Here is a 10295-nt window from a genome sequence, read left to right as displayed (position 1 = left end):
GACCTGCATACAGGTTTCTCAAGAGGCAGGTCAGGTGGTCTGGTATTCCCATCTCTTTCAGAACTTTCCACAGTTTATTGTGATCCACACAGTCAAAGGTTTTGGCATAGTCAATAAAGCAGAAATAGATGTTTTTCTGGAACTCCCTTGCTTTTTCCATGATCCAGCTGATGTTGGCAATTTGATCTCTGGTTCTTCTGCCTTTTCTAAAACCAGCTTGAACATCTGGAAGTTCACGGTTCATGCATTGCTGAAGCCTGGCTTGGAGAATTTTGAGCATTACTTTACTAACGAGTGAGATGAGTGCAATTGTGCAGTTGTTTGAGCATCCTTTGGCATTGCCTTTCTTTGGGGTTGGAATGAAAACTGACCTTTTCCAGTCCTGTGGCCACTGCTGAGTTTTCTAAATTTGCTGGCATATTGAGTGCAGCACTTTCACAGGATCATCTTTCAGGATTTGAAATAGCTCAACTGGAATTCCATCACCTCCATTAGCTTTGTTTGTAGTGATGCTTTCTAAGGCCCACTTGACTTCACATTCCAAGATGTCTGGCTCTAAATGAGTGATCACACCATCGTGATTATCTGGGTCATGAAGATCTTTTTTGTACAGTTCTTCTGTGTATTCTTGCCACCTCTTCTTAATATCTCCTACTTCTGTTAGGTCTGTACCATTTCTGTCCTTTATTGTGCCCGTCTTTGAATGAAATGTTCCCTTGGTATCTCTAATTTTCTTGAAGAGATCTCTAGTCTTTCCCATTCTGTTGTTTTCTACCGGATATATTGAAGGATATATCCAGTGGCTAACACTCCAAGCTCCCAATGCAAGGGGCCTGGGTTCAGTCCCTGGTCGGGACTGAACATGCCGCAACTAAGAAACAGTGCAGCCAAATACATAATTTTTTTTTTTTAATATCAGGACCTCCATGGAATCTCTGGGTCAGCCAGAGAATCCTAGGACACAAGGCAGAATATGTCCTATTGCTCCAGAGAAAACACTACTGCTTCCCCACTGTGTGCAACCCTGCTGGTAGAGAATGTGGGACCATTAGGGATCACACCTGAACCCCCCCCAACTGCTGCCCCTGAAGGTAGTCCTGTCACCTCTGCCAGAAGAGTCTGTGTGGTTTTCATCTTCATGTCACCAAGAACCATTTGGGTATATTAGTAGAGCTACAAGAAAGCCTGGGAAACAGAATTTCTGCATTCTGCATTGGTGAAGCAGGAATCGAGAGATGGAGAAATTCCCAACCCCAGGAAAGGTTTCAAAGGTGCCTTGCAGGCAATAAGAATGCATATGTCCACTATGCCTTGGAAGCTGTTGGCAACCATCTTGTGGCCTTGATGGAGAATCAACCTTCAGATGAAACCGATATGCCAGAGGTCAGAAAGGAGAGCCAGAGGGAAGCTGGGTCAACAGTGATGTCACTGAGATGCTGAATCAAACCAGAGCTACGCCCACCCTGTGTCTTGAGATCTAGGTCCGTGACCAAGTAAACCCCCAGGATTCTTTAAACTGAAGGCACCCCACTCCAGTACTCTTGCCTGGAAAATCCCATGGATGGAGGAGCCTGGTAGGCTCCAGTCCATGGGGTCGCTGAGGGTCGGACACGACTGAGCGGCTTCACTTTCACTTTTCACTTTCATGCATTGGAGAAGGAAATGGCAACCCACACCAGTGATTTCATGGCTGCAGTCATCATCTGCAGTGATTTTGGAGCCCAAGAAAATAAAGTCTCACTGTTTCCATTGTTTCCTGTCTATTTGCCATGAAGTGATGGGACCAGATGCCATGATCTTCGTTTTCTGAATGTTGAGCTTTAAGCCAACTTTTTCACTCTCCTCTTTCACTTTCATCAAGAGGCTCTTTAGTTCCTCTTCACTTTCTGCCATGAGGGCGGTGTCATCTGCATATCTGAGGTTATTGATATTTCTCCTGGCAATTTTGATTCCAGCGTGTGCTTTACATGATGTATTATGCATATAAGATAATAAGTTAGATGACAATATACAGCCTTGATGTATATTATAGGCATAATCAATAAATAGTAGGAATAATCAATAAATAATTGTTTTTAGCTATGTTCTCCTCTTTGGAGGCTGAGGGGGGAGGCTGGAAATTACAGGTTTCGAATCCTACAGGATCTGCCTTCCAATGAAGGGGACATGGATCTGATCCCTGGTTGGGAAACTAATATCCCACATGCCACAGCGCAACTAAGACCACTTGCTACACCTAGAAAGTCTGTGCACTGCGACAAAAGATCCCACATAATGCAGCAAAGATGCTGTGAGGCCAAAAAATTCAAAACAAAAATTTAAAACAGAAGTGATGCTTCTCTAGCATTCTTCAGTTCAGTCGCTCAGTCGTGTCCGGCTCTTTGCGACCCCATGGACTGCAGCACGACAGGCTTCCTGGTCCGTCACCAACTCCTGGAGCCTGCTCAAACTCATGTCCTTTGAGTTGGTGATGCCATCCAACCATCTCATCCTCTGCCGTCCCCTTCTCCTCCTGCCTTCAATCTTTCCCAGCATCAGGGTCTTTTCAAATGAGTCAGTTCTTCGCATCAGGTGGTCAAAGAGTTTCAGCTTCAGCATCAGTCCTTCCAATGAATCCTTTAGGATTTCCTAGTGTTCTTACCACTTAGGAAATCACAATAGTTTTAGGAATTCCATGTCAGGAAATGGGGACAGACACCAAGATACATAATTTCCATTATCTCACAAGCACTGTTTGACTTTTCTAAGTGTATATGTGTTATTTCAATAAAATAAAAATTAATTTAAAAAATTTAAAAAAGAAAAGCAGTGCTGGAGAAGACCATGAGGTAGACAAAGGAAAGAAGACCTCTAGTACCTGGGCCAGGGTCCTTCCAGTGTTCAGAGCTCAGGAAGATGATGGAGAGGAGCGAGCAAGGGAGGCAGAAGGAGCAGCTGGAGCCACAGGAGGAGAACACAGAGAGAGGGGTGGCCTGGAGGCCACGTGGGCAAAGCAGTTGAAAAAGGAGAGAATGATCAGCTATGCCAAGGGCTATTAGTTCAAATGAAACTTGATGAAAAAGAATGTGTGTGTGTAACCGAATCACATTGCTCACAGAAACTAACACAACATTGTAAGTCAACCATACCTCCGTTTAAACAAAGAGAATGAAAATTTGATGGTTGAGTTTGGTATCGTCCAGGAAAGGGTCATATTTTGGTGGAGTGAAAGCCTGACCTGTGTGAGTTCTGTGGTCGGGTATGTGCGGATGAAAAATGAAAGCGACAAGAGTAGCAGCTCCCTGGTAAGGAAAAGAGGAAGGGCATTTGCATATCAACAGGGAGTTGTGTGCATCTACGTGTAAGCCTCTGTGTATGGTTTCAAATGAAGCGATATGAATGTTGATGGGTGTGACTGCTTATGTTACAGGGCACGTATGTGATTTATATACATATATGGGCTTCGCAGGCGGTGCTAGTGGTATACAACCCTCCTGCCAAAGCAGGACACTTAAGAGACATGGGTTCCATCCCTGGATTGTGAAGATCACCTGTGGAAGGGCATGGCAACCCACTCCAGTATTCTGGCCTGGGAAATCCCATAGACATCCCTGGCAGCTAAAGTCCACAGGGTTACAAAGAATCAGATGCAACTGAGGCGACTGAGCATGCACACCCACATGCCTAAAGTAGACTTCCCAGGTGGCACTAGTGGTAAAGAACTCGCCTGCCAATGCAGGAGATACAAGAGATGTGGGTTCAATCCCTGAATTGGGAAGATCCCTGGAGGCGGACATGGCAACACACTCCAGTGTTCTTGCCTGGAGAATTCCATGGACAGAGGAGCCTGGCGGGCTATGGTCCCTAGGGTCACAATGAGTCAGACATGACTGAGTGACTTAGCAGGCACACACAATAGTTTAATATGATCCTTTGTTATTAATAATATAAATTTAATATAATTTGCTAAATTTTATCATTTTTGCATCTGTGTATAGTATGCTGCTGCTGCTGCTGCTGCTAAGTCGCTTCAGTCGTGTCCAACTCTGTGCAACCCCATAGATGGCAGCCCATGAGGCTCCCCTGTCCCTGGGATTCTCCAGACAAGAACACTGGAGTGGGTTGCCATTTCCTTTTCCAATGCATGAAAGTGAAAAGTGAAAGTGAAGTCACTCAGTCGTGTCTGACTCTTAGCAACCCCACAGACTGAGGCCCACCAGGCTCTTCCATCCATGGGATTTTCTAAGCAAGAGTGCTGGAGTGGGGTGCCATTGCCTTCTCCATATGTATAGTATAGGTTTGGACAAATAAGCTAGTTTTCCCAAGAAAATTAGAAATGTATTTATTATCCTCTATGTTCAAAAGAGAACTTTCAGATGTACAAACTGGATTTAGAAAAGGCAGAGGAACCAGAGATCAAATTGCCAACATCCATTGGATCATAGCAAAATCAAGAGAATTCCAGAAAAACATCTACTTCTGCTTCTTTGACTACACTAAAGCCTTTGACTATGTAGAACTGGTTTCCACAACAAACTGTGGGAAATTCTTCAAGAGGTGGGAATACAGGACCTATAGGCAGGTCAGGAAGCAACAGTTAGAACGAGACATGGAACAATGGACTGATTCAAAATTGGGAAAGGAGCACGTCCAGGCTGTATATTGTCGCCCTGCTTATTTAACCTATATGCAGAGTACAGCATGAGAAATGCTGGACTGGATGAAGCACAAGCTGGAATCAAGATTGCTGGGAGAAATATCAGCAACAACCTTAGATATGCAAATAACACCACCCTTATGGCAGAAAGCCAAGAGGAACTTAAAAGCCTCTTGTTGAAGGTGAAAACGGAGAGTGAAAAAGCGGCCTTAAAACTCAGATTCAAAAAAAACTAAGATCTTGGCATCCAGCGACATCACTATGTGGGAAATAGATGGGGAAAAAATGAAAACAGTGACAGACTTCATTTTCTTGGGCTCCAAAATCACTGTGGATGGTGACTTCAGCCATGAAATTAAAAGATGCTTGCTCTTGGAAGAAAAGCTGTGACAAACCTAGACAGCATATTAAAAAGCAGAGACATCAATTTACCAACAAAAGTCTGTCTAGTCAAAGCTATGGTTTTCCCTGTAGTTGTGTACAGATATAAGAGTTGGACTATAAAGAAGGCTGAGCGCCAGAGAATTGATGCTTTCAAAATGTGGTGCTGGGGATGACTCTTGAGTCCCCTGGACGGCAAGGCGATCAAACCAGTTAGTCCTAGAGGAAATCAACCCTGAATATTCATTGGAAAGACTGATGCTGAAGCTGAAGCTCCAATACTTTGGTCACCTGATGTGAAGAGCCGACTCACTGGAAAAGACCCTGAGGCTGAGAAAGACTGAGGGCAAGAGAAGAAGGGGGCAACAGAGGATGAGATGGTTGGATGGCATCACCAACTCAATGGACGTGAGTTTGGGCAAGCTCTGGGAGATGGTGAAGGATATGGGGTCGCAAAGGGTTAGACACAACTGAGCAACTGAACAATAGCAACAAATGTTCAAAAGCTACACAAAGGTGCTAAGTTATTTTTCATTAAATTGGCTGACCAAGTGAAGAAATACAGTTAAGAGAATCCACCAAACTTGGGCCCTGCTCCAGCTCTTTCACAGTAACTGAGATACATACAGCCGTATAACACTGGGAAACGTAATCTCTTTTATATATATTTACATATCTATATATTTGGCTGCTTTGGGTCTTGGTTGTGGCACACGGGGTCTTCATTGTGGTACACAGACTCTCTGGTTGCGGTGTGCAGGCTCTGAAGTGCACAAACATTACTTCTTTGAACCTCAATTTCCCTTTCTGTAAAATGGTGTTAATATCTAACTCATATTGTTGTTGAGGATTAAATAAGATAATTTATATTAACTGTTCAGCATGGAACTTAAATATAGTAAATGTTTAGCAAGGCCGTTAAATGTAGTTACTGTCATTAATGATCAATTAATGTTTTTTTTCCTTTAATGTTTTTTTCAATTTTTTCTGTTAGTTATTGACCTGTTAATGTTTTTTTTACATCTTCTTGGGTTAATTTTTGGAAAGGGCTTTGGTTTTGATATCAGGCTGGGAATTTTGAGCTCAACTACAAGCAGCAGGCCAAAAGTTAGCAGAGAGAGAGAAAAGGAGGCCAAAGGAATGAAAGGAGTAATTGATGAACCAGAGTCTACAGGGAGAAGGGAAGTCAAGCACAAAGATCTATGTGTTGAGCAAACACACACCTCTACTGAGACTGGCACAAAGGGATGGATTAGTGTCGAAGGTATCAAGTATGCAGGAAGGAAGAAAAAGAGTTTCATGTTAAATGAACATTCTAATTATTCAACACAAAACCTTTACATTACATTTTATGGTCTCAAACACTGTGAAAATGCATTTATTTCTCTAAACTAAACAGTTTAGTCGCTCAGTTGTATCCGACTCTTTGCAACCCCATGAATCGCAGCACGCCAGGCCTCCCTGTCCATCACCAACTCCCAGAGTTCACTCAGACTCACGTCCATCAAGTCAGTGATGCCATCCAGCCATCTCATCCTCGGTCGTCCCCTTCTCCTCCTGCCCCTACTCCCTCCCAGCATCAGAGTCTTTTCCAATGAGTCAACTCTTCACATGAGGTGGCCAAAGTACTGGAGCTTCAGCTTTAGAATCATTCCTTCCAAAGAAATCCCAGGACTGATTGATCTCCTTTAGAATGGACTGGTTGGATCTCCTTGCAGTCCAAGGGACTCTCAAGAGTCTTCTCCAACACCACAGTTTAAAAGCATCAATTCTTTGGCACTCAGCTTTCTTCACAGTCCACCTCTCACATCCATACATGACCACAGGAAAAACCATGGCCTTGACTAGATGGACCTTAGTCGGCAAAGTAATGTCTCTGCTTTTGAATATGCTATCTAGGTTGGTCATAACTTTTCTTCCAAGGAGTAAGTGTCTTTTAATTTCATGGCTGCAGTCACCATCTGCAGTGATTTTGGAGCCTCCAAAAATAAAGTCTGCCACTGTTTCCACTGTTTCCCCATCTATTTCCCATGAAGTGATGGGACCGGATGCCATGATCTTCGTTTTCTGAATGTCGAGCTTTAAGCCAACTTTTTCACTCTCCTCTTTCACTTTCACTTTCATCAAGAGGCTTTTTAGTTCCTCTTCACTTTCTGCCATAAGGGTGGTGTCATCTGCATATCTGAGGTTATTGATATTTCTCCCAGAAATCTTGATTCCAGCTTGTGTTTCTTCCAGTCCAGCGTTTCTCATGATGTACACTGCATATAAGTGTTATAATATTGTACTTCAAAGTACTTATTTGTGACTGGTGGAAAAAAAAAATACGTGCGCTTCCTAGAGAAAGTAGTGTGGGGAAAATATACAGAAGACTGTGCCACACACTGAGAGAAAGTAAAGGCTAATTCATGAGCACAAACCAAAACATTTCAGCAAAGCACATCATCTTCCAGGTGTTTCCATCATATCAAAATAGGAGAAGATCTCTGTAGAAATAGAATCACAAAATATATACTATGGTCTTGCTATATTTATTAAATAGACAATTTTATTGACAAAAATACTTACAGAATGGACATTGTTTTATTATATTCAGAGTAGAAAAACTAAAAAAGCAAGAGAAAGTTTGTTACTTTACATGAATATGTCATGGTTAAGGTGGCCACTTCTGAGGTTTCATTGTGCATGGATTACCAAGCATCGAAAGATCACATCTGCTACCAAAAAAAGCAGATACCATGACTGTATCAACTAAATGTTAGCTGGGAAATAATTTCTTGTTATGTGCAAGTTATAGGTCATTTGTTATATATGTTATATAAGAGAATCTTTACCAACTAAATGTTAATTAGGGGGTAATTCCTCTCTGTGGAGAATTCTGAAAGAGATGAGAATACCAGAACACCTAACCTGCCTCTTGAGACATCTGTGTGGAGGTCAGGAAGCAACAGTTAGAACTGGACATGGAACAACAGACTGGTTCCAAATAGGAAATGGAGTACGTCAAGGCTGTATATTGTCACCCTGCTTATTTAACTTCTATGCAGAGTACATCATGAGAAACGCTGGACTGGAAGAAACACAAGCTGGAATCAAGATTGCCAGGAGGAATATCAATAATCTCAGATATGGAGATGACACCACCCTTATGGCAGAAAGTGAAGAGGAACTAAAAAGCCTCTTGATGAAAGTGAAAGACGAGAGCGAAAAAGTTGGCTTAAAGCTCGACATTCAGAAAACGAAGATCATGGCATCTGGTCCCATCACTTCATGGGAAATAGATGGGGAAACAGTGGAAACAGTGTCAGACTTTATTTTTGGGGGCTCCAAAATCACTGCAGATGGTGACTGCAGCCATGAAATTAAAAGACACTTACTCCTTGGAAGGAAAGTTATGACCAACCTAGATAGCATATTCAAAAGCAGAGACATTACTTTGCTGACTAAGGTCCGTCTAGTCAAGGCAAGGCTATGGTTTTTCCAGTGGTCATGTATGGATGTGAGAGCTGACCTGTGAAGAAGGCTGAGCATTGAAGAACTGATGCTTTTAAACTGTGGTGTTGGAGAAGACTCTTGAAAGTCCCTTGGACTGCAAGGAGATCCAACCAGTCCATTCTGAAGGAGATCAGCTCTGGGATTTCTTTGGAAGGAATGATGCTGAAGCTGAAACTCCAGTACTTTGGCCACCTCATGTGAAGAGTTGACTCACTGGAAGAGACCCTGATGCTGGGAGGGATTGGGGGCAGGAGAAGAAGGTGACGACAGAGGATGAGATGGCTGGATGGCATCACTGACTCGATGGACATGAGTCTGAGTGAACTCCGGGAGTTGGTGATGGACAGGGAGGCCTGGAGTGCTGCGATTCATGGGGTCACAAAGAGTTGGACACGACTGAGCAACTGAACTGAACTGAATTTCTCTCTATATAACAAGTTCTTATCAATTTTGCAGTTATCCACAGTGAACAAGAAAGTAAGCAATTAACCAGTGGAAGGAATGGATAGAAAATGGAGACATTTTGAATAATTGAAAAGACCAACCCCTTTCTTTTCATTTAAGAGTAAAGACTTTCTTAGAAACCCAAATTATAAGAAATTAAGTCTACTCATTTTCCATATGTAGTGGTAGCCTACATGATATTCAACACATATTGAACCTTAAACCTAATCATAGAAAAATGTCCATTATAATGGAAAAAGTATAGGATTAGGAGACAGGCAAAATTGGGTTCAAATACTAAGTCAGTTACCTACTATCTGGGTGACTTTAAACAGGTTTTATTTAAGTTGTCCAAGCCTCAGTTTCCTCAGCTAAAATTTGAGCATAGAAATACTTTCCTCACAAGACTATTTTAAGGACTTAATTAAAATGACAGCTATTATTAAGAGAAGAAAATAGAGTCTTAAATCTTAAAAAATTGAGAATCACTTTTCTTAAATTTTCTTTTTTGATGGTTTTTCTTATATACTATTAGCTGCTTTAAAAATCTTTTAAAAATCCATTAAAGCAGGATCCATTCATTACAATTTCTAAAATCTTCAGGCAATTTTTCCTATAAAATTGGCGTATATAATTTCATTATGTACTTCCTGTATGTTGATTATTATGAAAAAAATCATTTTTTCATGATATCTTTAGCATTAAGAGGTAAATTACCTTTTCAAAGCTATAGTTTGCTAAACTGCTTTTGTGATAAGCAATTATCTACTTGGTATTCTATTATGACAAATCATATCAGTCCACTAAACCCTGTTTTATAGCTTCAGATGGATCAATCCTGGCCTCATGTACCATATTGATGTAACTATTGCTGCGTAACAAATTACCCCCAAATTTAGTGGCTTGAAACAATTAAATTGATTATCTTACAGTTCCTATGGGTGGCCAGGCAGAGTCACCATGTTTTTTTTATGACTGAGCCTTGGGAATCACGTACCATCACTTCTGCCATATTCAGACCAACCCTGATACACTGTGGGAGGGGGCAACACAAAGGTGGGAATACCTGGAGGTGAACCTTACTGGAAGGCCATCTTCAATGCTTGCTACCCCTCCTCACATACAGGAGTAAATGTTCTGAAGAAATGCTTATAACAGTGAAACTGCTTCTAAAGGCAGAGCATTTCGCCTTATACATAAAGATGCTCAATAATTAATTGAATAGATAAAGATTCACTCTTATAACCTAAAAAGAAAAGAATTAAGTGAATAAATCCTTTTTTTTTTTTTGCCTGAGCTTGGATGCCGATTGGTTACCATGCACAGTTTGGCCATCTGT

This window comes from Ovis canadensis, chromosome 19 (assembly GCF_042477335.2).
Source record: "Ovis canadensis isolate MfBH-ARS-UI-01 breed Bighorn chromosome 19, ARS-UI_OviCan_v2, whole genome shotgun sequence".
NCBI lineage: Eukaryota > Metazoa > Chordata > Mammalia > Artiodactyla > Bovidae > Ovis > Ovis canadensis.
Note: the sequence above shows the minus strand (reverse complement) of the source record.